At 43.4% G+C, this 21,647-nt stretch overlaps 1 long non-coding RNA gene across 1 annotated transcript; it reads left to right on the top strand.

Annotated features, from left to right (window-relative positions):
* Positions 1-3,921: 3,921 nt before the first annotated feature.
* LOC310640194 lies at positions 3,922-21,248 on the top strand. Its single transcript, XR_014492489.1, has 3 exons — positions 3,922-4,139; positions 4,537-4,626; positions 20,721-21,248. It is a non-coding gene; the product is annotated as an uncharacterized lncRNA (long non-coding RNA).
* Positions 21,249-21,647: the final 399 nt, after the last annotated feature.

Here is a 21,647-nt window from a genome sequence, read left to right as displayed (position 1 = left end):
AGCTTGGCTGGCTCAGGAATTCTGGGAGTTGAAGTCCATGAGTCATAAAAGAGCCGAGGTTGCCTACCCCTGCACTAGGGGGGAAGGAATAAAATACCAGGTAGTCCTCGACTTACGACCACAACTGAGCCCCAAATTTCTGTCGTTGAGATCTTTGCTACGTGAGTTTTCTCCTATTTTACGGCCTTGCTTGCCACGGTTGTTAAATGAATCACGACAGTCAATAACAGGCTTGTTAAGTCAATCTGGCTCTTCCCCCCATTGACTTTTTTGTTTGTGAGAAGGTTGCAAAAAGGGGATCACGTGACCTGGGGAACGTTGCGACCGTCATAAATCCGACTCGGTTGCCAAGCGTTTGCGTTTTGATCAGGTGACCATGGGGATGCCGCAATGGTTGCAAGTTGTGAAAAACCCATCACAAACATGAGTCCGTTGCCCAGCATCTAAATTTTGATCAGGTGACCATGGGAAGGCTGCAGTGGTTGTTAAAAAAAAACCATCATAAGTCACATTTTTCAGTGCCATTGTAACCTTGGAACAGTCACTAAATGGAACTGTTGTAAGTCGAGGACTACCTGTACGTTTTCCATGTGCCTGCAGTGGCCACCACCCCAAGGCCTCTTCCTGAAGCCTCAGAGATGGGGTTGAAGAGCTGGCCTCACACGACCTGAGAAAGAGCTGCCACGGTCGCGGAAGTTCCCCCTGTATCCTTTCCTTTCTCAAGTTTTTGTTTATTTCATATATAAAATAGAAAGAAAAATAGAAATAAGAAATTAGAGGGAAGGAGGGGGGGCAAAGAAAATGTGAGATGCAAGGAAAAAAAGAAAAGACGTTGATTTCCGACTCTCTTTAGCACAGTACAAGAACACTCCAGCCTCAACTTTTTGCTGTTACGCATTAGTATATAACTACCCATTTCTCTAAAAGGGACGCGGTGGCTCAGTGGGTTAGGACGCTGAGCTTGTCGATCGGAAGGTCGGCAGTTTGGCGGGTCGAATCCCGAGTGCCGCGTAACAGAGTGAGCGCCTGTTACTCGTCCCAGCTTCTGCCAACCTAGCAGTTCGAAAGCACGTAAAAATGCAAGTAGAAAAATAGGGACCACTACAGTGGGAAGGTAACGGCATTCCGTACGCCTTTGGCGTCTAGTCATGCCGGCCACATGACCACGGAGACATCCTCGGACAAGCGCTGGCTCTTTGGCTTTGAAACGGAGATGAGCACCGGCCCCTAGAGTCGGAAACGACTAGCACGCATGTGCGGGGGAACCTTTACCTTTACCTTTACCCATTTCTCTAACGATAAATCTATCTACCGTAATTGACAAAACCAGAGTCAAAATTTCCTCTTTTTTTTCATCATAAACACAAAATCTCCTTTTCTCATAACCGCCTCTTTCTTCCATACCTGGGCCTGAGACCATGGAAATGGTTGCTGTTGCTTCCCCCTCCTCATGAAAAGACTCAGAGTTATGAGTAACTGCCAGATTTACTGTTAAGAACAGCAGCTTGATCTGACATATAACAGTTGCTCCTGACCTGATATGTTGAATGATCACAGAGCCAATTATTTGGCATGCAGTGCATAATCACCCATAATATACACAGGTAATCCACTAAACTTACTTCATTTAGTGACTGTTCAAAGTTACAGTGACACTGAGAAAAGTGACTTAAGGCCATCTCTCACACGACCGTTGCAGCATCCCCGTGGCCAGGTGATTTATATTCAGATGCTTGACAACTGGTTTATTTTTGACAGTGGTAATGTCCTGAGGTCACGTGATCCCCTTTTGCGACCTTCTGACAAGCTAAGTCAATGGGGAAGCCAAATTCACTTAACAACCCTGTTACTAACTTAAGAATTGCAGTGATTGGCTAAACCAGGGGTCAGCAACCTGAAACAGTGAAAGAGCCACTCGGAACCGGTTCCCTCAGAAAAGGAAAAACTGGGAGCCTCAAAAAATGTGTGCTCATGTGCGTACATGAACGCATGTGCAGAACAGGGTTTGACTGAAGAGTGGAGCCAAGGCAAGATATGCACCTACCCTGCATATTTGAATTGATTGGTTGAACTTTTTTAGTCCCACTTTTTTTTTGGACTACGCATAGCAGAGGACTGGGAGCCACAGGAGACGGCTGAAAGAGCCGCATGCGGCTCCGGAGCCGCGGGTTGCAGACCTGAGCCACCGCGTCCCTTTTGGGGTTAGAATTAGGGCTGTCTAAAATTGGATCCCAAAATAAAACTCTTGATGTTGGTTTGGGGGCCAGACTTATTGGGGGCCCTAAGCCTAACCCTGGATGACTTCCTCTTTCAGTGGGGCTTCCATGCAGTTTGCCCTAGGATATATAGAGAGACAGGCTGCAAACATGTTCACTCACTAAGCATAATGACACTCTCCAAATGTAACTGTCATGTTTGTTTTTTCCACCAGACCTCATCAGGGCCCTCCAGGAGTGTGATAGGGTGAGCGTGTGCAGGTGGGATGGTGGTATATGACGGTGAGAGGGCAAAGTACAGGTAGTCCTCGACTTAGACCATGATTGTGCCCAACATTTCTGTTGTTGAGACATTAAGTGAATTTTGCCTCGTTTTGCCTTTCCTGCCTCAGTTGTTACATGAATTACTGCAGTTGTGAAGTTAGTAACCAGGTTGTTAAGTGAATCTGCTTTCCCCGTTGTTTTTGCTGGTGAGAAGGTTGTACAAGGGGAATCACATGACTTTGGGACACATACATACATATATATGTATGTATAAACATATGTATGTATTTATATATATATATGTGTATATATATACACATACATGTTCATATATACATATATGTATATACATACATAATATATGTATAGTTGTTAGTTGCGAACCCCATGGACAACGTTCCTCCAGGACTTCCTGTCCTCTACCATCTTCTGGAGTCCATTTAAGCTCACGACTTCTGCTTCAGTGACTCCATCCAGCCACCTCATTCTCTGTCGTCCCCTTCTTCTATTGCCCTCAATCTTTCCCAGCATTAGGCTCCTCTCCAGTGAGTCCTCCCTTCTGGCCAAAGTATTTGAGTTTCAACTTCAGGATCTGGCCTTCTAAAGAGCAGTCAGGGTTGATCTCCTCTAGGACTGACCGGTTTGATCGCCTTGCAGTCCAAGGGACTCACAGGAGTCTTCTTCAGCACCATAGTTCAAAATTCAGAGGCTCAGCAATTGAGATAAATATATGTTTTCGTAGATTTTCACAGGTATAGGTATGTAGGTCCTGGCGTATTCAAGTCTTTTCCCGTGTAGGATTGAGGGTGTCTTGGCGACGTTTCGACGAGGTCCCACTCGTCATCTTCAGGCTGGTGTCTTTGGTTTTGTGCTTGCTCCCTCTTCTATGCATAGCTGACTCAGGAATTCTGGGAGTTGAAGTCCATGAGTCATCAAAGAGCCGAGGTTGCCTACCCCTGGGGTAGGAGATATAGGAGTATAGCCAGCCGTACCAACAGGCTGAAAAATAGCTTTTATCCGTGGGCTGTTAGGCTTTTAAATGGGACATAATCTTATGCAGAATTGACTTGGGAGGCCGGTGTGTGGTGTAGTGGGTTCACATGGTGTGGTGGGATGGAGGGTTTGTTGTCACTGTGTGTTGGGGGGAGGCTCAGCTAATCTCAATGTACACGTGTTGTACTTTGCCAATAAAGGTTTATTATTATGCATGACCGCCGGCTTCTTCGTACCCAGTCCTCTGCATGGGACCTCACCGGCATGGCCGATTTCCTGTCCGTTCCCTGTGGCAGTCCCCCGCCTCCTTCACGGCCACCTTCCAAGCATGGCCGACTTCCTGTCCGTTCTCCGTGGCAGTCCCCCCACTCCTTTCGGAAGAGATCTTCTCTAGGCCGTCCACTTCTCTATCTCTACCCAGCCGGAGGGCGCCTTCGGAGGTTCTTTCTTCAGGTTGGTCCCGCGCAGAGGTAGGCAACCTCGGCTCTTTGATGACTCGTGGACTTCAACTCCCAGAATTCCTGAGTCAGCATAGCTGACTCAGGAATTCTGGGAGTTGAAGTCCACGAGTCATCAAAGAGCCGAGGTTGCCTACCCCTGGTCCCGCGCGAAGGCCCGAATAGCACAGCGACAAGAAGGAAGAAAAGAAGCTTGGCGTGGCTGCAGGTGAGCCAGTCCAGCCCCCTCGTTTCCTGACTGAGCAGCCTGGGTGGAAATAATGCCTGAAGTCTGTGGTAGATGCAAAGACCCCATTCTTTTTTTTTAAATTACCTAGCTCAGGGGTAGGCAACCTTTGGCTCTTTTAAGACTCGTGGACTTCAACTCCCAGAATTCCTGAGCCAGCCACGCTGAGGAGAAATGGAGAAGTTTTCATACTGAGCCGTGTTGGCTCGGGAATTCTGGGAGTTGAAGTCCACGAGTCAATAAAAGAGCCGAGGTTGCCTAACCCCTGACCTAGTTAGGAAAGGATCCTCACCTCTCTCACCCCACCCCGTCCACTCATTCGCTCATCGCTCATAACACGGCTGCTCGCTTGTTCCGGGCTTTTCATTGTTCCTCTAAGGAAGCAGCTGCGAACCGGTGATAGCGGCGTCAGCAGAGGTTGCGAGACCGGTCTCTTTGGACTCTTTCCATGCCAGCTTGTAGAAAAACGGTGAGCCAAATTGGGAACGTAGAGATAAACGTTATTTGTTTGCGCTATAACACTTCAGGGTTCTTTCTGCAGACTCGGGCTGCCGCTTCGGCAGTCCTAAAAAGGCTCTCGGGCTCCTCTTAGAGGCAGAGAGGGCAGGGTACACGTAGGGCTTTTGCGGGGGTTCAGGTCAGAGTTAGGGTACGGAGCGGGGTAAAATGAGGACCCAGATTGTTGGGGGCAATTAAGGCTGACTTTGTAATAATGCCGCTGGGGGTGTGTGTGAAAGCCCTAATAAGCAGGCATATACATAGAATGAAGGCTATTGCTAAACACATTTGATTTGTGCTTAGACTGTAAGCCGCCCTGAGTCTTTGGAGAAGGGCGGGATATAAATGGGATTTAAAAATTACCAAAAAAAAAGTCTGGGTTAGGAAGGGGCAGGAAATATCCTTCCCTTGCCCTCCAGAGTGCTGGAAGCACCTGGTCACTGCCCAGGTGTGTACAAGAGTGAAAAGCGGGTGTCTTGAAGCAAGGTGAGGCTTGAGTCTTGGCAGACTCTGGCTTGCAATTTGCTGGTTTTCCCCTAGTCATGGATTCATGGATCTAGTGCAGAGGTCTTCAAACTCGGCCCTTTTATGACTCATGGACTTCAACTCCCAGAATTCCTCAGCCAGGCATGCTGGCTGAGGAATTCTGGGAATTGAAGTCCATGAGTCATAAAAGGGCCGAGTTTGAAGACCTCTGATCTAGTGGGTGTGGGACCTGCAGAAGGGTGGGACCAATTCCATAGAGGCCTGATGGGGGAAGAGCTTGAACTTTTTGGCAAAAACTCTGGGGAAAAAAGGAGGTTGTGCTTCTTGGGTTGCTTGCTTAGATCACAGCTGAGAAGTGATCTGCACCACTGGCTGACATGAAGGAACACTGAGAAATAGAGAACTTCTCCTTGAGGAATTTTCTTTTTTTGGGGGGGGGCTGATTTCACTAAGGTTTAGGTCCCCAAAGTGCTTTTTCAGGAGGCAACTGGACTTCGTTTTTCTTTGAAGATGTTTAGCTTCCCATCCAAGAAGCTCCTTCAGCTCTGACTGGACGGTGGGGAATGGAAGGATTTATATTCCTTGCAGACAACTGGTCAGTTGCATTCTTTTAGAGCAGGGGCTCTTCAAACTTGGCCCTTTTATGACTTGTGGACTTCCACTCCCAGAATTCCTCAGCCAGCATGACTGAGGAATTCTGGGAGATGAAGTCCACAAGGGTGAAGTTTGAAGATCCTTGTTTTAGAGCGGGGGTCTTCAAACTTGGCCTTTTTATGACTGGTGGACTTCAATTCCCAGAATTCCTCAGCCAGCGTGCCTGGCTGAGGAATTCTGGGAGTTGAAGTCCACCAGTCATAAAAGGGCCAAGTTTGAAGACCCCTGTTTTAGAGAGTCCTTGAGGCCATGTGGAGGTTTACCTGTGTCCTCAGGGTCACCTGAGTAGTGCAAATGTGTGTGTGGAGGCTTCTTGGCTGCAGGATATGTTTTCTGCCCTCTCCCCCAGTGAGAGGGAAACAGGGCAGAAAACATCCTGCATCCACCATCTAGTCAGAGCTGAAGAAGCTTCTACAATGAGAAGTGAAACATCTTCAAAGAAAAACAAAGTCCAGTTGCCTCTTGAAAAAGCCCCTTTGGAACAACCATGACTTTGGATGACTGAGAAACTCTGTAGACACTAAGGTTTAGGCTTTTCATTTTAGAGGGATGGGGAGGGAAATAGAATAAGGTTTGGGAGCCAATGTGAAAGCAGCAGTAGGTAGTGGGGGTATGCTGGGAGGTTGCACTCTGCCAGTTGTGTTAAAATGGTTGTGTTCTCCCCAAATCTACCTACTTTACCTACCTTGTAATCTTGAAGTTAGTCTTAACAGTTCATCTGGACCAGGGGTAGACAAACTTGGCTCTTTTAGGACTCGTGGACTTCAACTCCCAGAACTCCTGAGCCAACCATGCTGGCTCAGGAATTCTGGGAGTTGAAGTCCACGAGTCCTAAAAGAGCCAAGGTTGCCTACCCCTGATCTGGACTGTGGTTATAGTGCTGAATAAGATGGACCCTACATTTTTACTGGGGCCATAAAGTTTATTGGGTTATTTCATGTTAGCAAATCTTAGTATAACATGTTTCAGAATGTGATTAAAATATTACAAGTGTGTGTATAATACCAGATACGTTGCTTGGATGAAAGATGAAATATCAGTAGAGACGTATTGACAAGTGAGAAGGATAAAAGGTCTGGAAAAATAATATTTTGTATTTCTCATGCAAGTGATTGTGTAATCCAGCTTTCCCCACCAAAGGTCAGCTTTGATGACCTTTAGCTGGGTTAGAGTTCATTGCATTCAGTCTGCAGCCTGAGGACGCTTCTTGGGGAGGATGGGATTGTAGTCCAACACATTAGGTTGTTAGAATTGACTGATTTAATGCAACCCTTTCTAGCTGTAGAGAAGAGACCATTTTTGCAATGTTTTGGTGGTTCAGTCATTCTGATTTGCATAGAATTCCACTGATTCATTAATGTGACTACGTTGTCAGAAACGCGTCTGAATGAGAAAGAGCGTGCCTATCTCTAATGGGAAGAATACAGTTTGAGTTTGCTCTGATTTCTGTTTGAGCGCCAATAGTCCTTTCTTTTTTCCCCTTGTATTTAATCAGCTTCAGGCACAGTAGGAGAGAAGAAAGAAGGTGGTGTATTGGCTTCTCTGCAAAGGGAGAAGTGTGGGGGAAACTCTTAACAAGGGCTTGCCTTCAAAGAGATTTTTCAATCCAGAGGGATTCTGTTCCGGGGGGTTTTTGCACTGGAGGCTCTTTTGAAGATTTCTAGATTTGGACTTAACAGGTGGTCTTAATTCTTACTAGCTCTTCCACTGAGCTGGAGCCAGACAAATCCCCAGGAAGTCTGCTTGTTTAGGTTCCTGGAGGGGCAAAACCACGGGGAACCTCTACTTTCTGTATCATGGTTTTATCTTTATTGGAATGGCTGTAGTCCTCCATTACACTCACCCAGCAAACCCACAGAGGATTTGAGTCTCTTTGTTAGCGCATAAAAAACAGAGGCAATCACCGTAACGTAATAGCTAAGAGAAGCTGTCAGCCTGGCAATCCGCAGGTCAGTCTATAATTCCAAATTTACCACTGCTTTCTCTGCAATTGGTGCACGTGTGCACATGTGTGACGAGAAGGATAGCATTGCACTAGTTTATTGGCTTGATGTTAGATCAGGGGTCCTCAAACTTGGCAACTTTTAAGACTTGTGGACTTCAACTCCACAAGCTGGCTGAGGAATTCTGGGAAGTGAAGTCCACAAGTCTTAAAAGTTGCCAAGGTTGAGGAGCCCTGTGTTAGATTACCCAACCAATTGCTGTGTAGGTCTAGTAGTGGCTAAGACATCAGGCTAGAAAATTGGACCGTGAGTTCAAGTCCTGCCTTAGCTGTGAAAGCCAGCTGGATGGCCTTGAGACAGTCGTTCTCTCAGCCCAACCCACCTCACAAGGTGGTGGCTGTAGAGAGAAAGGAGGAGGAGGAGGAGGAAAGTTGTGTTTGGATAGGTTAGCTGCCTTGAGTTATCTGTAAAAATATTGAAGGTGGGATAGAAATGAACACTAATAAAGATGTTTGTCCTAGTGGACAATCACTTAAATATGAGCCAGCCGTGTGCTGCTGCTGCCAAAAAAGCCAACACAGTGCTTGGCTGCATTAACAGAGGGATAGAATCAAGATCACGTGAAGTACTAATACCACTTTACAATCCCTTGGTAAGGCCACACTTGGAATACTGCATCCAGTTTTGGTCACCACGATGTAGAAAAGATGTTGAGACTCTAGAAAGAGTGCAGAGAAGAGCAACAAAGATGATTAGGAGAATGGAGGCTAAAACCTAAAAGGAATGTTTGCTGGAATTGGGTACGTCTAGTTTAATGAAGAGAAGAACGAGGGGGGACATGATAGCAGTGTTCCAATATCTCAGGGACTTCCACAAAGAAGAGGGGGTCAAGCTGTTCCCCAAAGCGCCGGAAGGCAGGACATGAAGCAACGGATGGAAACTAATCAAGGAGAGAAGCAACCTAGAACTAAGGAGAAACTTCCTGACAGTGAGAACAATTAACCAGTGGAACCACCTGCCTCCAGAAGTGGTGAATGCTCCAACACTGGAAGTTTTTAAGAAGAGACTGGACAGCCATTTGTCTGAAATGGTATAGGGTTTCCTGCCTGAGCAGGGGGTTGGACTAGATGACCTCCGAGGTCCCTTCCAACTTTATTATTGTTGTTGTTGTTGTTTTGCCTTTCTCAATGAGCAGAATTGTCATTCTTTCCTAATGCCAAGGGTCTGTCTTTTCCATTTCCTTATCAGTATTCATGGGGATTGCATAGTTTGCTAATATACAGAGAAGAAGGAGATACTTTAAAGCCATTTAAAGCGTAACACTTAAATGCATGATCTCAATCCCCCACAGATACGGAGAACCACCGTAAAATGGAGTGAAAACCTAAAGAAAGCACTGACAGGACAATAATTTGAATCCATTCCTTATTTTCACTTTTCCTTCAAATTATTTTTTCCCTTGACCAGTGTTTTTTCCACCACCTACCAGGGTAAGTAAATGAATGGTGGCAGCATGGGAGATTAGTAAAGGAATTTCAACGCTTAGCCACAAGAGGCACGATAATAAATATTATTCCAGCATTAACCTCAAGAGATTAAAAGCTTTCTTAAATCCAATTTTCATTTTTTTTAAAAACCCTAAATTTAAACTTTTAAAACTAAAAAGGTTAGGTTTTGAATGATACAATTTTTAACTTACGTTTTTATAATTTTTATATATAAAAACACTTTTTAAAACAACAGTTATGCAGAATATGTGCCAGGTATATATTCTGTGGAAGACCCAAATTATATGTGTACCAAATGTAAACTAATTGAAAGAGTTGAGTTAAAAATTCAGAGTCTAATGATAAGTCTAACTGCCCTGAGAGTCAAAACAACAACAACAACAAAGAAACTTCAGTTAAAGAAAGCAGACTGCGATCAAACTTAACACAATGAGGAACAATTAACAGAGAAAAATGAATGTTTGGATATGGACCAATGGTGACATGTCACTCAGAAGTAAAAAACAAACAAACAAAAAAGTCCATCCAGCCCCAATGGAGCTAAACCAGGCGTTCCCAAGCAGGGGTGCTTGCACCCCCTGGTGGTATGAGACGATATTCCAGGGGGTACAAAAACTTGGGTTTAGAAGTTTCAAAATTATAGTGTACATGCATAATTTGTTGCCGTTATTTTGAACTTTTGTAAGGGGTGCGAGAATATATCAGAAGCGTTCTAGGGGTGTGGAGTATAGAAAAGGTTGGGAACCGCTAAGCTAAACAATCCATTTCATAATCTCCCTTTGGAAGAAAGCATGCAGACATCCGCAGAAGTGATATCATTAAATGTACCAGTGCAAGGGGGAAAAAAGGTAGACCATACTTCAAGGGGGGAAAAAAAGCCTGTGTTGGTGATAGGAGGCTCGTTGCTCAGAGAAACTGAACCAGCAATTGTAGACTGGACAATCTATCTAGGGAGGTTGGCCGTCTCCCAGGGGCAAAGAGCAAAGACTGACTGAGAGGCTTACTAAAATAATGAAGTCCACAGATTATTATGCCTTTCTTCTCTTTTAGTGTGAGGATGAATAATTATGACAAAGAGCCTGCAAATGATATCAAGAGGCTATGAGCAGCTAGGCCTGAAAGCCAAAGAGATGGGGGCACAGGTGTTGGTTTCCTCTGCACCCCAACGAAAGGTAGGCATCCAATGAAGGAACGCAAAACTTTTGACGCAAAGCCCTGGCTTAAGAGATGGTGCTGTGAAGAGAACTTTGCATTCTTGGAGTAGGGTCTACAATACCTGTATGGGGGGGGGGGGTTGGGCAGGGATTGGGCTACTTCTTACAAGAACCATGAAGAACATTTTTGGAAACCAGCAGGCATTGCCTTATTTGAAGGGCTTTCAACTAAAACTGGAGGGGGCAGGGAGATCAGTTTTTAGGAGCTAATCCCAGGCATGAACCTCAAGGCAACCAACCAAGTGATAAAAAAGAAGGGGAACTCAGATACAAAACAGGAGATGTAGGAAGCAAACACAGGATCAGTTAAAAAGGACTAGGGTGGCTATAAACTAAAGCTCAAAATATGAGGAACAAATAGGGTGGAACTTGGAAGTACACGAGGGCCCCCCGAGAGGGCATAGTCACCATTACTGAAACTTTGTGGGATGAAATGGCACATGAAATGGGGGGAAGTAGTCAACAATTTAGAAGATGGACTCAAGATCCCAATGAGTCTTGTCATACTTGAACACTGGGCCTTCTACGATGAAATGCAATTTAATGGTGAGAAAAGTAAGGTTTTACAATTAGGCAAGAAAAACCAAATGCACAGGTATAGGATTGGTGGTAATTATTGACTCAAGAGCAGTAACTGTGAGAGGGATCTAGGAGTCCTGGTGGACAGAACATTAAACATGAGCCAGCAGTGTGCTGCAGCTGCGGAAAAAGCCAATGCAGTCTTAGGCTGTATCAACAGATCACATGAAGTATTGGTACCGCTTTATATTGCTTAGGGTCTCCTGGTTGAGCAGAGGAATTGGATTGAAAGATCTCCCTTCTAACTCTGTTATTCTGCCATTGACCATATTAACTGGAATTGGTAAGAATCATAAACCCAAACAATATCCATTTACTGTATCGCTGCTGTTGGTAAGTCATTCAGTCACTTCTGACACTATATTACTGCATAATTATTTTTCCAAACTCATCTAGCAATAACTGTTTGCTCTCTATCTATACACATGTAACAGTGGCCTTCTAGCACTGATGATGTTACCTAGTTGGATAATGAAACGTCTGCAAGAAAACAACCAAGCTCAGAGCATCACAGATCCTACTGTTTCCTGACATTTTTGAAGTTCATGCTTTTGTCATATTATCAGGCCACCTTGCCTCTTTTTTCTATTGCTTTTGATTCCTCCTCCCCCCAAAATCAAGGTTTTTCCTGACGACACTTGTCATTGCATCATGTATCCTAAACACTTAAGCTTTAGTGTCATTATTAATTATTTCCAGTAAGGATCTGCTTTGATTTCATCTAGTAATGAACTGTTTTGTTTTACTCCTAGGCCAAGCTGTTCCAACACTACAATTCATATATTGTTATTTTTTCTTCCTGATTGCCTGGATTTCATAGATATGTCATGGCTGGCCTTCACAGTTCGTATCTTAGTTGTCAGCAAAAATGTCTGTGAATTTATTAGTTGCATAGATTATATCAAGAGGGGAAACACTTGGCTCCCTGCTAGTTCTTGATTGAAACATTTAAATTTTGTCTCTCCCCATTTAAGCTGGAGAGTAGGCAATATCTGGGTTTGAGGACAATCAAGGATGATGGTGGAGATAGCAATAGTTTCCCATCCCCTCCCAATTTTAGGAGTTGCTACAATCTGTTTTAAAAAGTGTTAATCCTACCTTCATGTGGTTTCCACATCAGACTCGTAGTAAGTCAAAATGCAATGGTGTAGTTAGAAGAAACATAGGGATACGGTGGCTCAGTCGGTTAGGATGCTGAGCTTGTCGATCAGAAGGTTGGCAGTTTGGCGGGTCGAATCCCGAGTGCCGCGTAACAGAGTGAGCGCCTGTTACTCATCCCAGCTTCTGCCAACCTAGCAGTTCAAAAGCACGTAAAAATGCAAGTAGAAAAATAGGGACCACTACGGTGGGAAGGTAACAGCGTTCCATGCGCCTTTGGCGTCTAGTCATGCCGGCCACGTGACCACGGAGACATTCTTGGACAAGCGCTGGCTCTTCGGCTTTGAAACAGAGATGAGCACCGGCCCCTAGAGTTGGAAACGACTAGCACGCATTTGCGGGGGAACCTTTACCAGAGTTTGCCAGAAGAAGAGAGAGAGAAGCCTATGGATATTTTTAGGTAAGAAGGACTACCTATTATATGTGTCTTGGGATTTATCAAATTTATCAATTTATCAAACTGCTGTCCTTCTAGAATATAGTCAGTAGATGGCAGGATGGATCAAGCAATGGTTTAGAAACTACAGTAGACTGCCTAAAAACAGATGAGTATAGTGAAGACATACCAGCTGGCGCAGACAAATAATTCCCTCAAACTTGTTATTTGATCTCCCTGCATATGTTCTAGCAGCCATGATGTCCTAGCAGCCATTGAAGTTCTCTCTGGGAAGTTTGCCCAGAAAAGATCAAATCCTCGATTAGAAAATATGTCTTGGTCATTCTGAGAAGTTGATTGTTAAATTGGTTGGAGAAGCTGAACTTATGTGAACGTTTGGCCATAATAAACGTTAGGGTCATTCTCCCTCTAACTGAAATATACTAATAAGCAACGTAAGCAACTTTGTTTTCATTAATATCTGTCTTTCTTGGCAGGGTAGGTGCATTAGTTTAAAATCAAACAGTATCAAGAAATTATGAAAAACTCAATTGCATCTTATTTCAAATTAAGATAATGTAAATGTCAGCTTGAATAAGTAATGTTTGATTGGTTGTTGTAAAAAAAGGGTTATATTATGTCATAAAGATTCCTGAAATAAGCTACCCTTGAATGTCAAGAGGTGAGAAGAACATTTCAAGTTTAGTTTAGTTTTTAAATGGAACAGTATGGTCAGCAATATTAATTCCAATAAAGTGCCGGTAAATCCAGAAATAGCTCGTTTGATTACTTGAAAATGTTTTTTTTCTTTCTTTCTCTGTTCTTTCATTAACTTCCTGCCTTTCCTCTTGAAGATTAAGAGGCTGCATATAATAACTCCATTCTGTTCACTCAATAGCCCTGTGAGCAATATTGAGAGTGACTTCTGTGATGCAAAGCCATCCCAGAATCTCAGCAATGGAAATTATTATGCGGAGAATTTACTGGAGTCTTAATTTACTCCAGTGTATTTATATACCCCAGGGTTTGGAAGATTGATAGCTGTGTGGTGGTGCAGTGGTCAGAATGCTGTATTGCAGCCTAATTCTGCCCACTGCCAGGAGTTCGATCCTGACCTGCTCAAGATTGTCTCAGCCTTCGACCCTTTCAAGGTCAGTAAAATGAGCACCCAGATTGTTGAGGGCAATATGCTGACTCTGCAAACTGCTTAGTGAGTGCTGTAAAGCACTATGGAGTGGTATATAAGTCTAAGGGCTATTGCCGTTTGCTGTGCCAACACACAAATAATTGAGTAGGGGAGGTATAGTAAAGAAAGGTGGCTCAAAAAAAAAAAGCAAGAGGTTCTGGTGAGAATGAGAAGGCATCTTAGACCAGATTTCCCAGCCTGTTTGTTTACTTACAACATCTGCTATCACCTCGCCAGTAGTTGAGGAAGCTTAATCCAGTTGGTTAGAGAGCTAGTGAGTTTTAGCTAAAAAGCAGGAACCAATTGGACAAGATAATGTAATTGGTTATGTTGTTTGCAACAGGCTCCCTATTCAGTTAACTGCTCTGATTTCTATGAATATAAAACCCAATAGCCCACCTAGAAGTTTGAAAGCATGCAAATGCAAGTAGATTACTAGGTACCACTTCAGTGGGAAGGTAACAGCATTCTGTGTGCCTTAGCGTATATCCTTGCTGGCCACATGACCACAGAAATATCTTGAGACAACGCTGTGTCCTTCGGCCAAGAAATGGGGATGACCACCGTCCCTAGAGCCAGACATGACAGTCAGACATTGATGGGGAAAACTTTACCTTAAACCCAATAATATACCAGCCTGTTGCAGCCTAGAAAAATCTATACAAGTGTTGCTAAAGAAAACAGTTGCTGATGGAATGCTCTAGTTTTGTGTGTGTGTGTCACTGGAAGAATAGCAATATGCCAGGTAAATGTTCTATTTATGGGATTGCATTTCACGAATAGAGATGCGCATTAGAAAAACCCATCTCTTCCCACTCACTTTTTAATGGTTGTGAATGGCAGGAATTTCGAGTAGAGAAGCATCGTTAAACATGATCCCGAATGGTACTCGAAACTCTTTATCGTTTTAAGGCAAAGGCTGTTGGGTTAAGCCCATGAATTTGTATCAAGACCAAGTGATCATCCTTCCTTTTCCTAAGTCAGTCAGCATGTGGCCGAGGAATAACTGTCCAATGAGTATCCAGAAGCACGGTAAAATATACCGATCTCACAAGGTAGCTCACAAGAAACAATTTCCTTTAGAAGGATACTGAGCGAATGCCCTATAGCAGGGGTGTCAAACTCAATTTCATTGAGGGCCACCTCAGCATTGCGCTTTCCCTCAAGGGGCCGGGTGGGTGTGGCCAGGGTGGGCGTGGCCTACTGGGTGGGCGTGGCTAGAGTGCATATGGCCTACTGGGTGGGCGTGGCCACCTCTGCATTGTTCGCATCATGGGTGCCTATGGGGGCCTGGGCAGGAGTGGGACAGATCTGAGGGTCTCTGGCAGGAGGAGGGTCTCTGGGCCAGGGCCAAGGCAGCGGGGGCCGTTCCCTCACTGTTTCCAGGATGGCTTCGCGGGCCGCATGAAACCACTTCGCGGGCCGGATCAGGCCCCCGGGCCTTGTGTTTGACATGTCTGCCCTATAGTTTGAATTACTGGAGCTTTTTCTTAACAATCCATTGTTTCCTAACTCATAAAAATAGTTTGATTCCCTGGATAAAACTCTGGATATGTCTGATGTTGCCTTGCTTGAAACAGACTGCCAGTTACAGATTAAGAACTAATAGATACCAGAAGCAGGAGTCATAAAATAAAATCTAAAATTATAAGAATTGAGCTTAGATGTACAATTAGCCAAGCATGAAATTTCAAGGAAGGATGGTCAACCAGATGCCGTAGAAAAATCTTCAAGACAACAATTCTCAAATCTCAAAACAAGATGCTTGTTCTCAGCACCTGAAATTCAAATCAATTGTTTCTGAGCATAGCAATTCCAAAGGTGACAAATGTTGGTAAACCCATTCTCCATAAGTTGGAGAGTTTCCTGAAACAGATTCTGTCTGGACAATCTTCAGTAAGATTTATAGCCGCAACAAGCAAACCATGTCTATTTTCCTGTCTCTTACCTTTATACCCAACTTGGATAAAGTGTCCTGCCTCCTGTGGTTGGATAGGAGCCAACCAACTTAATGTCCACAATGAACAAGTCATCTATTATGATCGCCTGCTCAGTCACCTTAACCCCAAGGAATCTTTGTATTAATGGAAGATCAGGCTTTGGAACATTGTGTTTTGCATAGTCTTAATGGAAGCTCCTTCATCGTTGTGTATGACAAATGAGCAAGCTGTGGCCCGCAAGATTGTCTCTTCAGTTGCAATATGTTTGTGATTGTCATTCACCTTATACAAACACAGTATGAGCAATGGCAATTCCAAACACAGGTATTAACTCCACCTGCACTATCCAAAGCTAAACATATTGGTATCTTAAGTACCTGCAGCCAGCAAGCAGCAGCATCTTTGGCTTGTTTTCAAAGATGCTTTTATCTCCAATCTGGATAGCTTCCTTTATGAAATCCTCCTTCACAGACCCATCTCTCACTGACAGCTCATTGGAAGAGAAATAGGGCAAAATGATCTGAATGGTTTATTCTTGTCTATCTCCATGTCCAGTCGGGTGATACCAAGTTACTTGTGTCTTCATAAAAAGCTATTTAGCCTTCATCATAAAAAGAAATTCTGTTTGTCATTTTACAATCTCGTTATCCAATGCTCACATTAATTGACAAATTATTACTTCCACATTGGACCACTAATAGCATTTTAAGGCCTTAGTTGTGCAGTTTTGTTGATCTAAGTAAGCATCTTTGTTTTGAATTCCACCCCATCACTTGTCTGAAGAACTAAAAATAATTCTGAAAGGAATTGTTGTTTTAGAATCTATATGCGGTCAATTCTTGCTTAATAAATATAGGATCATAAGATACAATTGGACAAATCCTGAATATTAAGGTAACAGACCTGATTCCAACACATTCTTTATCTGCGCATGTGAATAAAATCACATGATTTAAATAATGCAGCAAACTGGTCTCAGATGTTTGGAGAAGAATATCTTCTAAAATACTTCATACTTTAAATTATTTCCTGATATTGTTACGGTTGCATTCACACATGATACACAACCAGTTAAAACAAATTGTGCTTTTGGGAAAAATCCAGGATCAGTCTTCCAGAAAAGCTACATAATTATGGTTAATTTAGCCAGCTCTTCATTTGTTTTCTCCTTCTGTCAGTCCCTGGGGAAAAAAATGTGGTATGAACTAGGAAGAAGGATAATTTAAAATCTTAAAAGGCGGACCTTTCTTGCAAGCCAATGAAAACCTCAACTCCTTGATATGTATGTGTGTCTACGTATGTATACAGTATATATATATATATGTGTGTGTGTGTGTGTGCGTGCACACACACGCATTCCTTCCTTCCTTACACACACACACATGCACATGCACACACACACACACATCTTTTGGATGGTAGTCAGAATAAAGGAAAGATACCATTTTAATGGCAGTTATGTTACATAGAAATCAGAGTGAACTAATCATATGGGGATCCCATCGAAACTAATGGAAGAGATACATTAACTTGAGCAGATAATTTTCATGAAAAGAAAATGTAATTCATTGAGCCTGGCCAATGGCTTTTATTCAATAAAATTTAGAAGGTTTGTATAATTACAGCAGGAAAAGTAATTAACACATTTTTAAAAACATGAGACTTTTCCCTTGAATTGGTCAAGGCTTATAAATTTTTCTAATCCACTGAGTGAAGCTATTCTAGAACTAGGAAATTTCCTGACAATGAGAACAATTAATCAGTGGAAACGGCTTCTCTCCAGAAGTTGTGGGTGCTCCATCACTGGAGGCTTTTAAGAAGAGGCTTCCCCAACCTATTAAAAAAAAAAATCAAAATACCCAAAGATACCAAGGACAACCATTGTAAAAATGGGAGAAACATGTGACAATAATTCTCAAGAGAGATTTTGCACCAGTTATCAAAAAGCACACTGTCTAATTGTCAAAACGTCAATTAAAGCAAAAATGGGGGAGGAGAGTGGTAATTCTTCTTTGACCAATTTTAGGCCCCAAAAGAGCTTCCTTGTATTGGTTAGTAAAAGGCAGGAAAAACGAACAAACCCACAAGTTCAGGATTGATATGTTTTATCTGTTGGCTGTGACAAGTAAATTTGGATATGAAGTGAGTCCATAAGGTTTGCTGCTTCTTTCAAGGCAGTTCATTGATCTTGTCTGTTGGAAGGAGCTTCTCCATCTCTTTCCTTCTGGTGGCTTCCAGTCGCACAAAGTTCCACCTCTCCTTGGCCAGTTTCATCCCTTCAATCCTTTAATGTCGTGACATTTCAGAAATTCTTCAAAGTAAGTATCAACTCGGCATATATTTAGAGTGTTACAGTTTTAAAACTCAGGCCACCTCTGGTTCCGAAAGACATTCCAATCAAAATTCTAACCACGGCAAAAACAATAATAACAAAGAAGAGGGAGAGAAAGGTGTATGAGATGTGAAGGCAGGGAAATAGTGAAGTGTACGCCTAGCTTTCGGAGGAAGATTTGGGGTTAGCAGCAATTTCTTTTTTTTAACTGAGTATGGATGAGATCCTTGTATACAGACAGCAAGTTAAGTGCTTAGTTCACCTGGAGAAGAATGTACTGGGATTCTAGACCACACAATGTCAACGCTGCTAACATCGGATGTTCTTGCTTTGACAATATATGGAGATGCAGCCATTTTCCTTAACTTGTGTGTAACTCTTAGAGTTAGAATTAGATGATACTGGGGGGGTGGGGGAGAGGAAGAATGTGTATGGGAATTAGTTAGACATAACAAGATTGTAGTAGTGTGTGATCTAAGGTTGTTTGAAATAAGAGATGATAAGAAATGGTGGGTTGGAGAACTGGAGGGAAAGTCTGCATTTCAAACTAATTGGAGAATGTGATTTATGACCGTTAATTAGAGGAGGGAATTGTGCTTTGATAGTATGTGTTCAGGGGAGGGGAATTCAGATTTTGGCTTCGACTATGTACGTGCCGATGCTATGCTATTCAAATAAAGATTCTTTAAGGTAAACAATGCCTCAAAGTTCTTTGAAGAGTTTCATCTGTCCATGACACCCAAGGCATATACAAAAAGAGAAGAAGGCCAAAGAACATGAGGCAGACCCAGAAGAAGATGGAGAGACAAACATCAAAGACACACTTCAATAGCATCAGATAACAATGGTTGAGGCTGCTAAAAGTGCAAGAACCACAATATTGTGTCTCCCTCAACACCCAAAGTGGTAAAGAGGGAGAAGGAGGAGGAGGAGATCCTTGTCATAATCTGCTCAGTAGTAAGTTCTGCATTGATAGGATTCCCCCCACCCACTTAAATACTGCATCTAGGCTGTTTTACCTAATGAGAAGGAAAGACTCACTGGAGAAGAGCCTAATGCTGGGAAAGGTTGAGGGCAATAGAAGAACGGGACGACAGAGAATGAGGTGGCTGGATGGAGTCACTGAAGCAGTAGGCATGAGCTTCAATGGACTTCAGAAGATGGTAGAGGACAGGAAGTCCTGGAGGAACATTGTCCATGGGGTCGCGATGGGTCGGACACGACTTCGCAGCTAACAACAACAGGCTGTTTTAATGAGTAGCCAACAACTGAACCGGGTCTTATCAAAAGTAAAGTTTGGGGTAAAGTTTTTTCCCTTAGTTACAGAGGGAAATATTCGAGCAACAGCTCTGATGATGGGCCTTCCTTGCTATCTTCCTTTCCCTCCCTTTGAGTTTGCCTCCCCATGAGGTTCAAGAGAAATTGATAATCCCATGCATGGGGGAATAGGGGCTCATCAGTTATTGATGACCAAGCAGAACACAAAGATAGCCTGCGACCTCCCAACAGACCGAGCTGCAAGCAAATTGCCCTCTGATTTGTATTCTCAGCTTGCAACTGTTCTTGGGGAATGAAAGAGAGAGAGAGAGAGAGAGGGAGGGAGGGAGGGAGGGAGAGAGAGAGAGAGAGTGCAGGCAGGTTCCTGACAACCGTAGTGTGTTCTAAATCTAGCCTTAGCTTGTGTGTTGTAACTTTATGGGTGTTCCAGAACCTAGGCAGAAGGAAATAGATTAAGGTAGTTTAATTCTGCTGTAATTATCAGTACAGTGACCTAGGGTGGGGGAAACATAAAGAAAGTACTGGCCTAACCACGATAGCCTCCCGAGTTAATTCTGACAAGAGGAGACAATGTGAATATGGAGATTCTCAGTCATCCAGGTCACGGTTGTTTGAAAGATGTTTTTCAAGAGGCAACTGGACTTTCTTGTTTTTCTTTCAAGATGTTTCACTTCTCATCGAAGAAGCTTCTTCAGCTCTAACTGGATGGTGGGAAGTGGAAGGATTCATATTTATATTCCTTGAAGACAGCTAGTCATTTGCATTCTTTTGGAGAGTCATTGGGGCCATTTGGAGGCTTACCTGTGTCCTCAAGGTCACCTGAGTAGTGCAAATGTGTGTGGAGTGTTCTTGGCTGCAGGATGTTTTTCTGCCCTGTGTCCCTTCACTGTTGAAGACAGGCAAAGGCTGTTGGGGGTGAGTACAATTGCACTACTCAGGTGACCCTGAGGACACAGGTAAACCTCCAAATGGCCTCAACGCCTCTATAAAAGAATGCAAATGGCCAGCTGTTTGCAAGGAATGCAAATCCTTCCATTGCCCACCATCCAGTCAGAGCTGAAGAAGCTTCTTGGATGAGAAGCGAAATGTCTTCAAAGAAAACAAGAAAGGCCAGTTGCCTCCTGAAAAAGCAGCTTTGGGACAACAATGTGAATACCATCCATGAGCCTATCTTTGCCGTACCGGGTACTTCTGCACAATCCCTGGGAAAGACATGCAGATTTTTTTATGCCAGAAAGAGGAATAAGAACATGAAGATCTGCTTGTTCTAACAGTAGGTTAAAACTCTCAAAAGTGAAGTTTTTTCTATCCTTGATTATGTTATGCTGAGCAACCATGGATGGGTGATCAAAAAAGTCTTGGTAGGGACCAGATCTGCATGACCCATGACTTGCCCTCTCTTTGTTTGCAGCTTTCCTTTCCCTGAAGGTAACTCCTTGACTTTCAACAGTTCACTTAGTGATCTTTCAAAGTTACAATGGCGCCGGAAAAAAGTGGCTTATGACCATTTTCCACACCTACAACCTTTGCAGCGTCCCCACGGTCACGTGATCAAATCAGCTTGGCAACTGGTTCATGCTTACGACCGTCGCTGTTTTGCCCAGGTCATGTGATCAACCTTTTGCCACCTTTTGAGAAGCAAAGTCAAGGGGGGAAGCCAGATTCACTTAACAACCATGTTACTAAGTTAACAACTGCAGTGATTCACTTAACAACGGTGGCATGAAAGGTCCTAGAATGGGGCAAAATTCACTTACCAAATGTCTCAACAGCCGAAATTTTGCAGACAATTGTAATCGTAAGTCAAGGACTACCTGTGTTTACTGTTTAATTCTTTTTCTTGCCTATTACCGATAGTTAACATTGCATGAACAAAAAAGCCAGTAAAGAAGTGAAGCAAAGAAAGTCTGTTTTGTCTCCCTAGTCATAGCTGCATTTGCAATAAATTATAATTATTATTTCATTTGTTGCTTGTCTTTCTCGGAGGAGGAGAGTGGAATCGGACACTTTATGGACATTTTTATTATTATTATTGCCACAAAGAAGAGGGGATCAACCTATTCACCAAAGCACCAGAGGCAGGATAAGAAACAATGGATGGAAACTAATCAAGGAGAGAAGCAACCTGGAACTAAGGAGAAACTTCCGAACAGACAGGACAATTAACCAGTGGAACAGCTTGCCTTCAGAAGTTGTGGGTGCTCCATTGCTGGAGGTTTTTAAGAAGAGACTGGACAGCCACTTGTCTGAAATGGTATAGAGCAGTGATGGTGAACCTTTTAGAGACTGAGGGCCCCAAAACCGCCCCCAACCCCCCGCTCCACCCCGCCCCGCCTGC

The sequence above is a fragment of the Vipera ursinii genome (genome assembly GCF_947247035.1).
Source record: "Vipera ursinii genome assembly, chromosome: 4".
In the NCBI taxonomy this organism is placed as follows: domain Eukaryota; kingdom Metazoa; phylum Chordata; class Lepidosauria; order Squamata; family Viperidae; genus Vipera; species Vipera ursinii.
Note: the sequence above shows the minus strand (reverse complement) of the source record. Positions and strands in the feature narration are given on the sequence as shown.